At 42.7% G+C, this 15,234-nt stretch overlaps 1 protein-coding gene across 7 annotated transcripts in view; it reads left to right on the top strand.

The window, feature by feature from the left end:
• Window positions 1–15,234, top strand: part of FAT3 (FAT atypical cadherin 3) — a 422,077-nt gene that overhangs the window by 12,954 nt on the left and 393,889 nt on the right. The gene's annotated exons all lie outside the window — the stretch shown is intronic.

Raw genomic sequence — 15,234 nt, 5'->3', positions numbered from 1 at the left:
ACTTATCATCTTGGGTGGGCTTAGTGACCTCCAGTAGTGCCACCACACTAGTGTCTGTTAGAAAAGGATATTGGTGAATGAAAAGAGTAAAAAAAGGTCTTTACAGGTAAAAAAAAAAAAAGGAGAGACAGCACCACTACTAGGTTCCTTTTAATTTGGAGACCCAGAATGGTTAGCAGTTGCTAATGTGCTTTGGTGGAGATGTCTGCTGTTGAGAGCATGTGGGTGTTGTGTTTTGTGAAAGTAGTTTTTAGACGAAAGCTCTTGACAAAGGTAAGCACGCTTAACTTGCAGGGACTCTGTAGTTGGAAAGCAGCAATTAGAAAGGAGAAAAGTAGCAGAAATTAAAAGAGAAAGAAAATTCTATTAATGCCTGTCTTTGTGGTGGTAAGTAGGTCAGTGAGCTGAGAAAGACCCTAGACAGACTTACAGTTCTCACACAGCAAGGCTGGAAGAAAGATGCTGAAGCAGAGGTGGTGATTTAATCAGGGGTTGGTGGTGTAAAGCAAAGAGTACTGGATGTGTAGTCAAAATTGCAGAAAATGTCTTATATTCTGATTTTGGAAATAAAGATAAAGCTGGAGTCAGCCTTGCATTCCCAGGCAGAGATAGGCAAACCCGTTGTCTTTGGGTTTTATGGATGGAGGGGCTAAAGCAGATTAATTGAGGCTGTGCAAGATTATTCTACTGCACATGAGATCGGTGACCTTGGTGCGAGGCACCGTCTCTGTGTGTGTTCCGTGCAAGGCAAACGGTGCTGCTGCGTGGGTGGTGGAGGGACCGCGGGACCCCCCTGCACAGGGCTGCGGTCCTGGGGTGTGTGCGGGAATCGAGGTGCCCTGATTCGGGACCTGCAGAAAGCCATTCGCATGATGAGCAAGTGACGACACCAATTCCCTCTCCCCGATGAACACAAGGGTAAGAGTCCAATTATTTTGCACATAATGAGGAGGTCACTGAAAGAGGGACTGGAGTTTGGCAGGGCAAAATGGGAGAGTTCTTGTGCTTCCATTTTGCACTGGGAAACCTCATTATTTAGTTATGTGGTTATGAATGAAGTTCTGGCTCTTGGGATTTTAAGTGCTTGAAAGGAGTCAGCGGTCATCATGGTGTATCTGGGGATCACATAAGGTAGTATAGGAAAGGGCTTGCTGGGAGGGGTGTGACCGTATATCTTAGCTTTTTAGGAAACATCGTAGGGCTAATGGAAGAGGAGAATAATTAATGGGTCAGAATATGGACATGTCAATATAAAAAAGAAACAAACTATTAGCAGTAACCATCCTTTTTTTTTGTTGTTTTTTTAGGAAGAAAAATTTCAAACCTATCTTTATGCAGACTAATGCTTATTAAATGAGGGATTAAAATAGTGATATTTCAATCTAGGAAACTTGAAATAACTGGAAGAACTGAACTGTTATTGCACAGGAATGGGATGCTGGTGAAATGACAGCATTGGGTGGGATATGCATTGGTACTGGTCAGCCAGGAGCGCTCTGGGGCTGACTGGTGGTTACAAAGCTGCAGGAGGAGACTTGTGAGCACGCTGGGGAGCCCAATCTGCTGTTTCAGTGGAAGATATGATGAGAAATCCCAAGTGATCCATTGTTCTGAAAATGCTTTGGAACCTCTAAATTTTTACTTATTTTTCTTTGGTTGCTTTGATTTTGACAGAAAAGGATTTTCACCCAAATGGAATTGTTCAGGAACATTTTAAAACTTAAGAGTGTACTTCTCCCATTTTCCAACTGTTCCAATATTGTTTTCCATTCTTTAGGCGAAAAGAAATAAGAGATGGTTGTTGCACATGAAAACCTGTAGGTATTCTCCAAACAGTTTAAAAAACTTTCATAAACTTGAATGGGACACTTTAATAAAAAATAAGTGTGTGCGTGCACAGAATTGACAAGCATCCTCACCTAATTTTTCTCTTTTTATATCTGTATAAATTTACTTAACACGTAGAGAGACAGAGCGCTGTGTAACTGTTTAGTTTTCACATTAATGAAGCTCTAGGTTGAAAGAAGATGAAGTTATAAAAATGAAGTGCTTCATGGCATTGATTTCTCGAGACGCTAACAAGGCAGAATTTGAGTGGAGATGACAACGAAGTAATGTCTCCGTGGGCTCAAATGCCAAATTACACAAAATGTAAATAAATAAACTGAGTCATCCTGTTACTTTGCAGGCTAAGGAAGTTACACAAACAATTTCTGGAGTCTTCTTGAGGTATATAAAACTAGTGATGCAGTACTAAAGGGATATGACATATTAAAATAATTTCTTGGTGTGTTACAGGATTGTGTTTTGCAGTGGGTAGTTTTGGAGAAGAAATCATTCTTCATTTAATACACAGTTGTATGGCGGAATCAGTTGCAGGAGCGATGAAAGTCGACTTGCCAAATGACTGGGACTAAAAGCCAAGTCCAGTCGTCTTCAAGTTATCGAATGAATCCATAGAAGTGTTCGGATAAATTAATCCAAGTCATAAATTAAAGAAACTATTAGAGGCATGGATGTGGTCCGTGGCCTCTGGAGGCGTGTGGCAGTCTGTCTCTGCCCCAGGACCTTGTTCCTGCAGCCTGTCCTGTGGGGGATTTTAGAACTACCTACAACTGTCTGTCAGAATAAACTTGATATTTTGTGGCTTTGTTAGTTGTTGCAATGAATTTACAATAAAAAGGACATGCCTTTTTCTTTTTTCTGCCTCTTCATCAGTGCTTTGTGTTCAACCTGCGGTAGTAGCATCCAGCTGGAAACTTCCCTCGTCTCGCATGGCATTAGCTTCTTTAGGGTAGGTACTCCTGCATCGGATTGGGTTTTTTTCCTGTTGTAAACACAGAAGTATGTTTGTGCAAAAACATTGGCTTTAGGTGGTACTGTGCAAATACAAGTGAAAAACTGGCCTAATAAAATCTCTAGTATGAGATGAAGCTGTCTGAGAGAAATTTTAGCTTTACTGTAAAATCTCAGCCGAAAATTGAAAGGGGAAAATACTTGTCATGTTCGTGAAAATGAAGCAAGCAAAACTGGAGTCTGTGATATCATTAGTTTTATAGCAGAGCTCTAGAAGAGTATTTCACTTCAGGAGGAGTCATTATCAGCTCAATGGATAAAGAATAATTATATTGCATGCTTTGGTGTGGATCTTACTTTGGTGTAGTATGGGTATTTCTAATGGAAGTGCAGGTCGCAGTTACGCTGAAGTCTTCCCTCCTTTCTGTGATTGTTGCCTGGTTTTGCCTTTCATAGCCTTAGCAAGTCAGTGGTTGAAAACAACTCCAAAATATATTTTGGTTGTTTTTTCTGTCTTGCTTTTTGTACAGTAAAGGTATAACCCATAAGTTGTGATCTTATTCAGTCATCTTTGGAATTAATTTTTCAAGAGCTTTTTTTTTCTTTTTTTTTTAAGAGATTGAAAGTTTTTCTCTTTGCTTTCCCTATGTTACAAAAGTCATGAAAAACCATCATGTCACATGTGCCTTTTAAAATTTTGGATTTTCTAATTTAGCATCTTCATTCTGATATATCTGGTCTAAGTTTGGAGGAGGTGGGGAGGTGACTTTTGGGACTCTTTTCTTCCTGTTTCTGAGTTGGCCTCAGATTAATACAATTTTTTTATTACTTTCTGGAAATAGAAATACAGAGATATAACACACCTATGCAGAAGTAATATCCGTCTGTAAGAAGGTGAGTAGAAGAAATATGTATCCTGCAGAAATAGAATATATATTAGTTTACATTTCTTTCTGTATTTTGAGCTTTAGGAAGTGATAGGGTGAGCTGTTGTTGCAAGCTTCTAGTTAATCTGATGTTTTTAAGGTCTCCTTTCCATTACAGTCAGGCAGACTTGCTCCACATTCAAGTTGCTAATTCTTGACGCACAGGATATTTTCCTTCTCATTAAAATGTATTTATTTATTTTGCAGTGAGAATAGCTTGCTTAAGATGCTTCTTTTGATCTTTGGTAATGTCACAGACTCAATAAGACTGCTAGCATAAAGTGGTGTTTATCTCATTTCGGTTTTACATCCACTGTTAATTGGACCTGAATAATATAACCCCATTGCAAAAACTGTTTTAGTTTGCTAGGTCTCAATATGATGTCCAATAAGATGCAGGTATTATTAGTGCTTGGAAATTGCTCCCTGTCTGTAATTGGAAGGCTTCTTCATGTGTTTCTGTGATTTTATTTGCATTTATTGGGTTTTAGGCCTTTTAAGATGTAGGGGGGGGAGGGGGAAGGTATAGCGAGAAGTGCAAAGTTTTTGCAAAATATAATTATTTTTTCTGAAGCCTGAATTTGTAATATCACTTATGTTTCTAGGGCAACAACTTAATGTAATGCAGATCAGCAGCTGAAATACTTTTCCTAGCAGCTGCAGAGTGAAGTTAGCAGGACCCACGGTCTGTTCTGCAGCTGATACTGGGAGCTTTGTGGCTGGTGGGGCTGGTGGTTGTCCCCCCCGCTCCCCTTCGTGGCTGGTGTCCTTTTGGGGAACAGCGAGCAGCACTGAGCGATGCCAGAATTATCCTCGAGAGAGGTTGTAATACAGGATGCTGCAAGTTCAGGGGAGTGAACAAAATCAGATGTCCTATAGCTCTGTCTCAGGAAAAGCTCTGAAAGGAGGGAGGAGGTGACAAAGTGAGCTTTCTCCAGCAACTTGGATTGTAGAGGAATGTGAAACTTCACAGTTTTCTCCCATCTCGCTCTTGAACGTTAACACAAGAAATAGATAGGACTGGGAGACAGTTTTCTGACAGAAATCCCAGAACCTTCATTCCCAGAAGCCGAGATGGTGACAAGAAGCTGGGTGCTCCGCAGGGACTTACCCAAGAATTTTGTTGACTGAGTTAAATCCTCCAGCAAGCAGGTGTTGGGTAAATGTTTTGATTCTTTGCAGTGTATATTTGCATATTTGAAGCTTTCTGGTACTTATGAATCATTTTAGCTTGCCCAAGTCTTAAAACGAGCAAACTAGCAAGGCCCTTCATTTTTATGGGATCGCTGTGTAGTGGTTTCAAGACCTGCATGCCCTGAGCTGGGCTCCTCAGTGCGAAGGTCCCACTTGTCCTACCCACACCTTGGGAGGTGATGTACCTGCAGGTCCTGACCGTTGGCATCTTATGGATAGCTATAGGTATGTCACACCTCAGACAATGTGAAAGGACTTTAACCGCCGCTGTCTCATCGTCTCCAACGCTGAATCCCTTTCGTACCAACACCTCTGATGGGTCCCTCTTGCCCTCCCCAGCATGACCTCTGTCCTGTTGCTTGGCCAGGGTGAGTAGGTGTGGGTCTAATAGGTCAGGCTGGAGCAGCAACCAGCTGGCCCTTCCAGAATGTGCGATGAAGTGTTTTAAAGGTTTGATGTAAAGCGAGGCTTTATCTGTACTGATGTTTTGTTTATAAAGGTTATTTTTTTTCTTCATGCAAATATGCTGGGGGGGGTGTTGGAGGAGGAGAAAACATGCTGAGAGTAACACTTGATGTTTTGAAGCATTTTTATTTTCTTGATTTAAAAAAGCTTTTTCTGTAAATTTTTTTCAGTCTTGTCATTTCTCATTTGCTGGGATCATGAAGGATGATAATATGCTTTCTGTAACCTTCTTTGGTATATTTTTGTCTGGTACATTAATAGATTCCTTAGTTCTTGAGGAGAAGCAAGTCTCAACTTACTGGTTGCTAATCAGAACGTGGAAGTGGTATGTTTTTTCCTAAAAACTGTAATTCAAGGTTATGCATGTGCAAAAATAGCTTTAGGCTACAACAAATATTTTCTTCAGCAGGTCTAGCTCATTTTATTGACATATTGTTTTGTAAACTGCGGGTGACTTGCATTGTTCTCAACCAAAATAACCTGCATCAATCAACATAAGAGGGTAATTAATTTACATATTTTCATTGTGGAAATGTTCCAGACTTTTTGTTACTGTACAGTGCTAGACTTGAGAGAGGAAAAGTGCAATAACATTTTGGGTTTGTAGTTTGTTTTTAAGTTATTCTTCACTTCTGTTTGTGCTGGAGAAGGTGTTGTGACCTCCTTAAATTTGAGCTTGGCATAGCGTTGAATGAAAATAAAGCAAGACTTAAGAGTGAAATTGTATTTTGTGACTGTGTCGCACATCAGTACAGCCTTAATGAGATGAGGAGAGGTCGGCTATTGCGTGCCATAGCAAAATGTAGTCCAAAACGCTTGTCAAGAACAAATGCAAGAGAGTTAACTCTTTCCTTTCTGTATGAGAATCTGAGGCCAGCAGAGTCTGATGAATTTTGTCAGGGGTGTGCCTGGCACCTCTCTGCTTGCCAAAGACCAATGAATGCATGTGCAGCGTGTTGTCTTTGAATAGGGAAGTGCTGGCTCGTGTTTGCATGAGGCACCAAAAGGTCTCAGAACCACCTGAACTTCGCTAGTCCATTGCCGAAGTGTAGTTAAAATGCAAGTTTCTGAATCTGATGAAACGTAAAGAGCAGTGTGGTTATCGCTGCAGATAGACTGATGGGAGGCGGCTTTTGAGGGAATGTGAACTTGTGTCTCTGAAGGTGTAGTGTGATGCCTCTTCCTCTCCTCCTCTGCACCCTGAATATACTGTGTGTATGACTTATTAATAGCTGCTTTTTTTTCTTTTTACTTCCATAAGGTAAAGGAGCAGTGAGGCAGGATGCTCAAAGCCTTCATCTAAGGGTGTGCCATGCACAGGCTATTCAGGCAAATCACTTTACCCATACCATCATTAAGAATAAAACCTCATATTTTTCAACCTGAGACAATGTAATGCAAAAAAGTCTTTCTTCATTTTCCATTATGCATTCCCTGTTACAGTGCTTGGTCTGTTGCCAACATATTATACATTGGCACTGTGACCTTAATTCCTCACTTTTAAGCACCACCTGAGGGGATATGACTGGAGGTGAGAAAGCTGCTCCGGGAGGCAGGGCATCGGGTAAGATTTGCCTGACATCAACTAAGGATATCTTTTGGGAAACAAACAAACAAACAAACAAATCACTTTTGTTTCTTGCTGTTTTCATTCTTTAAACAAGATTCCTGATATTTTACTTGAGGAGCTGCCCATGAACAGATAGTATTCAGGCTGATGGCGTTGGCCTCTCGCTGGTGGCTTTCTGATGGTGAATGTTGCATCACCTGTGCTGATTTATTATTCTCTTGCAAGTGAGACTGCTGCTGTTATTAAGCTATTGCTGCTGTGGGGACAAGGGCTGAAACAGGATTTTCTGGCATCGAGGTCTAGTCCTGAGATGCGAGGTCAGGATGTAACCGAGCTGCACAGTGGTACTGCTTGTGCTGACCAAACCTAAGCAGCTTCTCCATGACCAGTGCTGAGAAGCGGCAGGGTTGGCCCAGCTCACTGGTAACATGCCTAGGTTGCAGAGTATGTGTTGCCTCCTGCTTGCTCGTAATCCTGGGTCTCACCCCTCCTGTGCCCACGCAGAAAACCCCTGCTTGTGTGCGGTGATGTTTTCAAGCTGGCTGTGCTGGTGATGGCTCGGAGCCCATATTCTGCTTTCACTCAAGCTGGTAACACTCCCACTTCCCAGTGAGGACTCAGGCAAAATCCAGCTGAGTACCAGTAAGCTCTCCAGAGCTTTCCTGCATTTTTCCCTCGATACCTGAAAGAGTGGATGAATTTCCTGATTTGCTGGCAAAGAATCAGAGAAGTGCTTGACCCAGCAATGAAAAAGTCCTTGTGATTATTCACTCAGGGACATTAAAGGCAAACGAAGCCAAAGAAGGTTATATAGACATATGGGCAATGTGACTGTTGGCAACTTGGCAAGACTGAGTTAGTCCCAGGTGCTCTTATCTGTGCTAACTCTGCTGGGAAGTGTCGAGCTGACTGGAGAAATGCAGTTGTGCTCACAGTAACTTGCAGAGATTGAAATCTGACTTTACTCTGTACCAGTCTGAATGCACTCTGCTTTCCTTCCTTTCCATGAAATCAGAAGTGTCAGGATACTGCAATTAAGATGCCTTTTTTGACTCAAGCACATTTTCTCATTCCAGTTACTTTGAATCAAGTGATGCAGGGGCTTGAACTTGGGCTGTCCGCATCCCAAGTCAGTGCATTTCTCTTCGCTCTGTGCTTAATTGATGTGATCTGCAAGCAAAAGAGAATTTGTGATCTAATCTAGTGAAAGCCTGTCCTCAGATCTTCAGTTTTTAATCTCTTCTTAGAAGACAAGTGATGGGTGCAGTAGATGGTGCCAAGTACAGGGACCCAAACAGTACACCCACGCTGGCAGAGACCACGTACTCCCAACCTTGCTCTTTGTAATGACTTTATGCAGTATGAAAATTCATGAGTATTTTATTTTCCTTTGGGTTAAGGAATTATCTGATCAGCTGTCTGTCATTCTGAGAGTGTCTGGATGCAGTCTGTATTCCTCTTCCATCTCGACTCCTTTTAAAAACTTCTGACTAGTATCCATTGTCCTGGCAGCGTCCGTGGGCTTTTTTTGGAGTGCGCGCAAATGACTGAGGCCCAAAGCCAACTGGTGCAATGCTCACTGAGCGTTGCGATGCTTAAATAGACATGAAGGCTGGATGGAGTTGGGTTGCCTAAACAGACATATCTACTGCCATGTTAGGAGCTTTAGGATAGCACATCGCTGTTCGTGCAGAAGGGCATAGATCTCCCTTAGCTTCCAAGATGCAGCTAAGATGCCACCATGCCCCAGTGCTTGGGCAGCTGAAACTTTTGTATGCTTCTGTTAATTAGGTGATAGCTTGCTATGCAAGGAGGAAAAGCAGTCTGTGTTTTAATGCAGTGTGGTGCTTCACCATTTTTTATTCTTTCCTGGCAAAACAGAAATTTATTTGATACTGATCCATTATGCTAGTTCAATATATCCATTGCTAAGGAAGGTGGAATTTTTTTTTGTGAGAAAGTGCCATAAAGATGAGTTGAAAGGTAGCAATGTATTAAAACAAATTCACTGTGATAAATCCCATTGGGATGTGCTTGTAGCTAATTCTTCAGTAGTGTACCATTGCAGCAGGACAGGAGTTTGGCATTAGACAGGAGTTAGGTGTGCACTGACAGCTTCCACTATTTTAATTTGCTTTGCTGTCATGTCTTGCAAACTTATCTCTAGTCTCATACTATATGGTGCATTTAATAACTGGCTATTGTTAAAATAAATCTTAGCAAAGGGAAGCTGGAAAAATAAATGAAAGGAGCTCAAACACTAAACAAGAGAAGAATCCAAGTTTCCTTGGGTGTTTTTGTTTGTTTTTGTTTTTTTCCCTTTTAAAAAAATGTAAAATAAAATTAAAAATATCTCTGCCTTAATCTGGCAGTGGGGTGGGCAGTTTGCGTCTGGCCCTATGAGAACACATCTCTCCGAACAGGTAGAATAGGCAGATAAATACAAATAGTGACTTGGATTCTCTAATCGTCTTGGATACCCAACTTGAGAGAAGCTAAGCCTAACTTTTTTTTTTTTTTCCTTTTTTTTCCTGAGCTGCACCAAACTCCCACAGCCCACAGAATCTAGCTGTTTTCACCGTTCTTGAATGGGAATGTGTGTTCTTCCAAATGCCATTTTAAAAACGTTTCCAAGGAAGATTATGGTTCTTTCCTGCGATCTAGCCTTTTCTTTTTTCCCCATTTGGTAAGTCTTTACAGACAAAAGATACTGTAGCATTTTAAACCAGTTGTATTGGACAACTCGCCTGCATATCTGAGTCCTGACATAACACAGGCATGCCTTCAGAAACGGCTGCATTTATAATGCGCTTTGGTGTGTGAGCAATGGGCTGCATGTTTCCATTCAAATCAAGGTGAGCAGCGTCCCCTGTGCTGCATCCCTCCTCACCACAACTCTGAGATGTGTTCAGAGGAGAGAGATGGGCACGCCTGCCCCATGCCACGTCGCCATCCGGGGATCTGTTCAGGGCTGGTTCCCTCTGCAGTGCGGACATGCTTTTAGGGTCTGAAATCCTGAATTATAAGCTCTCAGAGTCTAGTTCAAGTATGGTTCTTAAGTAGCTCTGAAATCTGTTGTCTTATCACCTCTGTTTTTATTCTGATGGGGGATTCAGTTATTGATGGGGATTCAGCGTGCTGTGTAGGGCTTTGGAGGAGGAAAGCAGTAACTGTCGCTGCCATGGAGAAGGGGGAGAAGCAACAGCACCTCATATGGTACCTCCTGGGTGCAGCATGGACCACATTCCCGACCACGTCTGGTTGCTAGAACAATTTTCCTGTGGTGCCTTATACAAGAGGGGAGGGTATTACCATTGCCAGTCCCCGGCAAGGAATCACACTGCCTCCCTTGAATTCTCCTTGGCTCCAGTTGTTCATCTGACCCGAAAAGGCTGTTGTGACAAGTTCCTTCATGTGCAAGGACAACATGAAGCTGGCTGGATTTCAGCAAACACTGGTGCCGAGTGGTTCTTGTGTTGTGTATATACAGTTGCAGAACGCTTTCAGAATTAATAGTCCACGGCAAAGCTGTTTTAATGAGCTGGAATGCCGATTGTAGAATATCCTACCCAATCTCGCAGTGTTCCGCTGAGCTGAAATACCTTCTTTGTTCTTAAAATAGCCCCCACTGATTCAGATTTTAATTGCAGATATTACAGCTGTCAAAGAAAAGGAGAGATGACCGGATGATTGTGTTGATAGTATAAATGGAAGCTGGGAATATGTCGAGTTCTAGCCTTTAGATCTTCCTTCATTCAAGCACTATCGCAGATACTCCTGTGTGCTGCAGTGATTACGTGGAGCAGAGGCTCTCTCTAATGTTAAGATGACCCTGAAGTGCATTGTGCCTCATTATATCCACCATGTTGACTAAACTAATCTGACAATAAGCATGTAGGGCTATAAGGATTTCGGCGCCAGTAAAGGTAACAAATAGGGATAGATATTAAGTATGCTGGTTGAAGCCTGAATCTTGATAAATCAAGGTAGAATTTACTAATGCACAGAGAGATCGTGATTTGGGAATTCAATTAAAACAAAAAAAAACCCAAGAAGGTGATTAAAATAAAGAGTTAAAAGCTTGGGCACCAGACTGCGTGTTTGCATTGCATATCAGTCAACATTGGTCAGAGGCTGAGAGCTCTTCTGAGTAAGTGAACTGTATCTTTTCAGTACAATGTCAGGAGTAGCCATCAGCTGAGCGACCTGCCATCGTTGCGCTTTTACTTCATTACCTATCGATTGAGTTCTCAAATTTTACAAGTTCATAAATCACCCTATGGAAACAGGCATGGTAGGCTAGCTTTGTATTTTTTCATTTCTGGTGCCAAGGAGGATGGATTTTTGGCTGGATGCAAGAGGTGCCCGGCAGGTTCCTTTGGCTGCGGGAAAGCACCATGAGTGCAGTGTGAGACCATCCACCTGAGCTGATTATGAACATGGAAAGGAGAAAAGAAATCAGGGAAAAGCCTCCAGATTGAGTCTATAAATCAGTGCAATGCTAACTACACAGACTGAAGCACTGACACTGTGATACTGTCTTTGAGCCGCTCCCTATTTTGGAGAAGGGTAGGAAGTCATCTCTTACAGGGGAGAGGGAGCTTCTGCCAACCTTGGGAGATTTCTGCAGGGAATATGAGAGGTGTATGCATGGTAGCACACCTTGGTGATCCTTCTGGGATCACCAGTGTCCCAGTGCTGCTGCCATATCAAGGTTTCCATTACATCTCGTATGTTTAGTATTAATCACCATTAGTTACACATTTACAAAATGAAAGCTGAAGTCAGGGACCAGTAAGTGTTACATTTAGCAGGTCTGGTCCTTGGAGAAGTATAGGACTTTCTTTCCTATTCCTGTTGTGAAAGGTAATATCCTTCAGGGTCGTTGAAGGTTTAATTATGCCCTTGAAGCATTCTAATATGCCTGAAGGGATTTTGCCAGAACTTAACAACAACAACAAAAGCCAAAGACAAGATGGGAGAATATTATTTTGTTTGTTTGTGTGTTTTGCTTGAAGTGCTGAAAATGGGGAGGCAGATAGTTGCTTGAGTATCACAAAAACTTTTTTTTCTTCTGGTGCATATTACTTTGTAAATGCAATAATAAAATTAATTTGAAATTTCTTTTTCTTCCCCTATATGCGTGACGGGAGGGAAACTCTGCTCCAAAGATACTGTTACTGGCCTATGTGTGTAGATAAATTAATTACATAAGCTAAATACAATGTTGGTAATTGATGGTGTCATATTCTCGGGGCATGCGGAGAGGTGTGTGAGTGCTCTGGATGCTCTGTGCTGCCTGTCCTGGTGGCAGGGTACTTAACTCCCACTTCATTTTGTTCCTTGACACTTTGTTGAAGTGAAAGGAGAAACAAGATGAGCTTTGCTGTCTGAAATATTGACTGTCTTATTAAGAGTCCATTAAAAGTGGAAAGCAGGATTGTTTTAAGGTTACAAGAGCCATTTGAGTGACGTTGTAGCCTCACCCAGGAGTGGAGAACAGCAAAAAGTGCTGGTACACTGGTAGCATATTACTGGCAATAATTATCTTGAACTATCCTTTCTTAATGAAGCTTGCAGAATGAATGTGCATGCTTTCTAGCTGTCTTGTGTTTTGGTGGCTTGCTTTTTTTTTTTTAAACAGCTTCATAGTAAGTTTTAAAACATTGCGGCAGGGCCTTATCCTCAGCATTGATTCAGGCAAATCTCTCAGTGGAGGTATTGGAGGTTTCGCTTCTCTGAAGACACAAACAAATCCAGCATTTTATTAAAGATGAGTAGCAGGCATTGCTCACTTGTTTGCATATTGCTCCATATCCTTCTGATTGCCATGCATGTTCTACTCATCTTTGTTGCAGGGAAAATGGGAGCAAGGTCTTGGCATCTCATATCATTTACACCATTTATGAGCAAGTGATTTGAAAACAAAAGCTTTGGAGGAGGCAATGTGAACGAAAATTTGGAGCTTAAGGAAATTTCATCTGATGACCAAACCCTGTAATTTTGCAAGCCAGAAAGTAGGCGTTGTTTTTCAGAGAAACCAAAAAAACCCAAAACCCGTACAGCACACTCTCAGATGGAAGGGAAGTGAAAGTAGTAATGAAAACGGTATTTGTTCATGGTCTGTTTGTACCTGCATAGGGAGGAGATTACTGAGACTAGGTGGTACTTCAGTCTATCAGGTGGAGGTGTAATAAGACCCAGTGTTCTAGAAAGCAGAAGTGAAGGAAATAAGGCATGCTTGAATTCTTCTTTTCACAGTGAGGGCAGTTAACCATTGGGAAAAACTCAGCCAGAAATGTGATGCATGGCTGTCACCTGCTTTCACAACTGGGTGCCTCTCTGGAAGAGGTGCTGTCGCTCAGTTAGAAGTGGTGCACTTGACCAAGGAGCCATTTGGCCTGAACTCATTCGTGGCCTGAACTGATGAGTCAAGCAGTGTGCTCTTGACCTTAAATTCTGTGAGACACTTGAATCGCTCTTGTGTGTGTATTTTCAATATATTCCTTTAAAGTTCTTTTATAGTTACAAAAACGGGAATTGTCTTATCCTGAGGAGGAGGTAAGTATAAAGGGATGAGTATTGTGGTTTTTGCTTTGATGTATTTTTCAATACCTGCTTGTCCCCAGCGCGCCCAGCGGTATTGTTTGCTTTCCTTCTTGACCACCAGTTGGACTGCTGGTGGTATCCCTTGCATTAGTGTGCTGAATAAACACTTGAGGTGCACTCTCTTTGAGGAGAAAGCATTTTGCATCCAGGTGATTATTTAATGCTAAGTGAGGCTGAAAAGATTAATCAGCTAATTACGTTAATAGCATAGTGTTTTTTTAAGAAAGGGATTGTGCAATACCAGGATGGTGTTGCACAACAAGACCCTTTGCAGAAAAAGGAGGAGTGCTCCAGGGAAATCTGCTACTCTCAGTAGTTATCAAACTATCAAAATATTAAAATAGCTTTCAGTGCATTTGGACCAGGATAGTTAGGTGCAATGTTTGGTGGGAGTTATGGCTGTTTCTTATTCTGTAGTCATAGGAGGGGAAAGAAAAACATCTAGGGATCAATCTATTCTTGCAAGACTGGGAGGAGACTTCCTTCCTTATTGCCCTTTCATTTAACATTGTATTATATGGAGGCACTGGATGAGTTGGACTTAACATAATAGACCCCCATTTGAACTGGTTTTTAACCAGTATAGACTCGAAGGTTTCCCTTGGGCTGCAAGGCTAAGTGGGAAGTGGTAATGCAGGGAAACGCTATCATCAGCCCTCAGGAGTGGCTGCTCGGCCAGCTCATCCTTCCCATAGATGAGCGAGAGTTGGAATCTGAAATGGCCAGGTCTCCATGAGCCTGAGTTCAAACCTGCCCAGACAAAGGAGAGGCATTTTTGCTATGTAGAAGCTGCCGACACTGGTTGCAGCAGGGGCATGTCTGTGCAAACAGGCTGAGCTCACCCTCTTCAGCCCGTGGACTTGTTCTGGTCTGGAGGATGCGTCACTGGGATAGCACCGCTCAATAACTGCCCGAAAATGTCCTGCTTGGAGGTGATGTGAGCACAGCGGGCAGGGGATCTCCTGTGCAGGATCAGGCTCCTGGTGCCTGGAGGAGGTTTGGCTGTCTGGTGTGAGCTCTCATATTAGGTGCGAGCTCTCATATTAGGTGCAGATGCTGCACAGCTGATTTTGAGATCCTTACGTGGGCCCTCAGCCAACCTTGTCAAACTTGTGTGCTTGAAGTTAGGCTCCCAAATCTACGCTTAGGCACCGATTAGGTAGTTGCAGAGCTCTGCTAAGCACCAATGTTTCCTACTTAAAGGAAATTGCTCAAATAGTTGTTTATATCTGAGTTTGTCTGGCTGTAGGGCTGGCTTTTGTGGGACTACTACAAGCAACACATACCGATGGTCAGCTGGACCGCGATGCTTTGCCTGGTTGTAGCATTAATGGCACGGTCACGTCTGTGCCAGGCAGCAGGGAGGCGGCAGTGGCCTCAGCAGCGTAAAGGTCTTCAAAGGCAGAGAGGATGTGGAAGAAACTTCGGTGCAGTCACTTAGGGATAGTTGTCCAGGCAGATCTGGGGGGGAAGGAGGGAGAAATAGCAGTTCTGGGGACAAGGGTGGGTTGCTGTATGAGCCTGCTGCCGTGCTGCCCCGGAGGGCTGCACCTCTGCCCCATGCGGCAGCTGGAGCCCGGCGTGGCGGAGGCTCCCGGCGGAAGGCACGGACACGGGGACAGTGGCTGCCGTCGCACCATTAGCCGCACAGCGTGTGGCCGCTTGAAATCCCTC

The sequence above is a fragment of the Aquila chrysaetos genome, chromosome 19 (assembly GCF_900496995.4).
Source record: "Aquila chrysaetos chrysaetos chromosome 19, bAquChr1.4, whole genome shotgun sequence".
Taxonomy (NCBI): domain Eukaryota; kingdom Metazoa; phylum Chordata; class Aves; order Accipitriformes; family Accipitridae; genus Aquila; species Aquila chrysaetos.
Note: the sequence above shows the minus strand (reverse complement) of the source record. Positions and strands in the feature narration are given on the sequence as shown.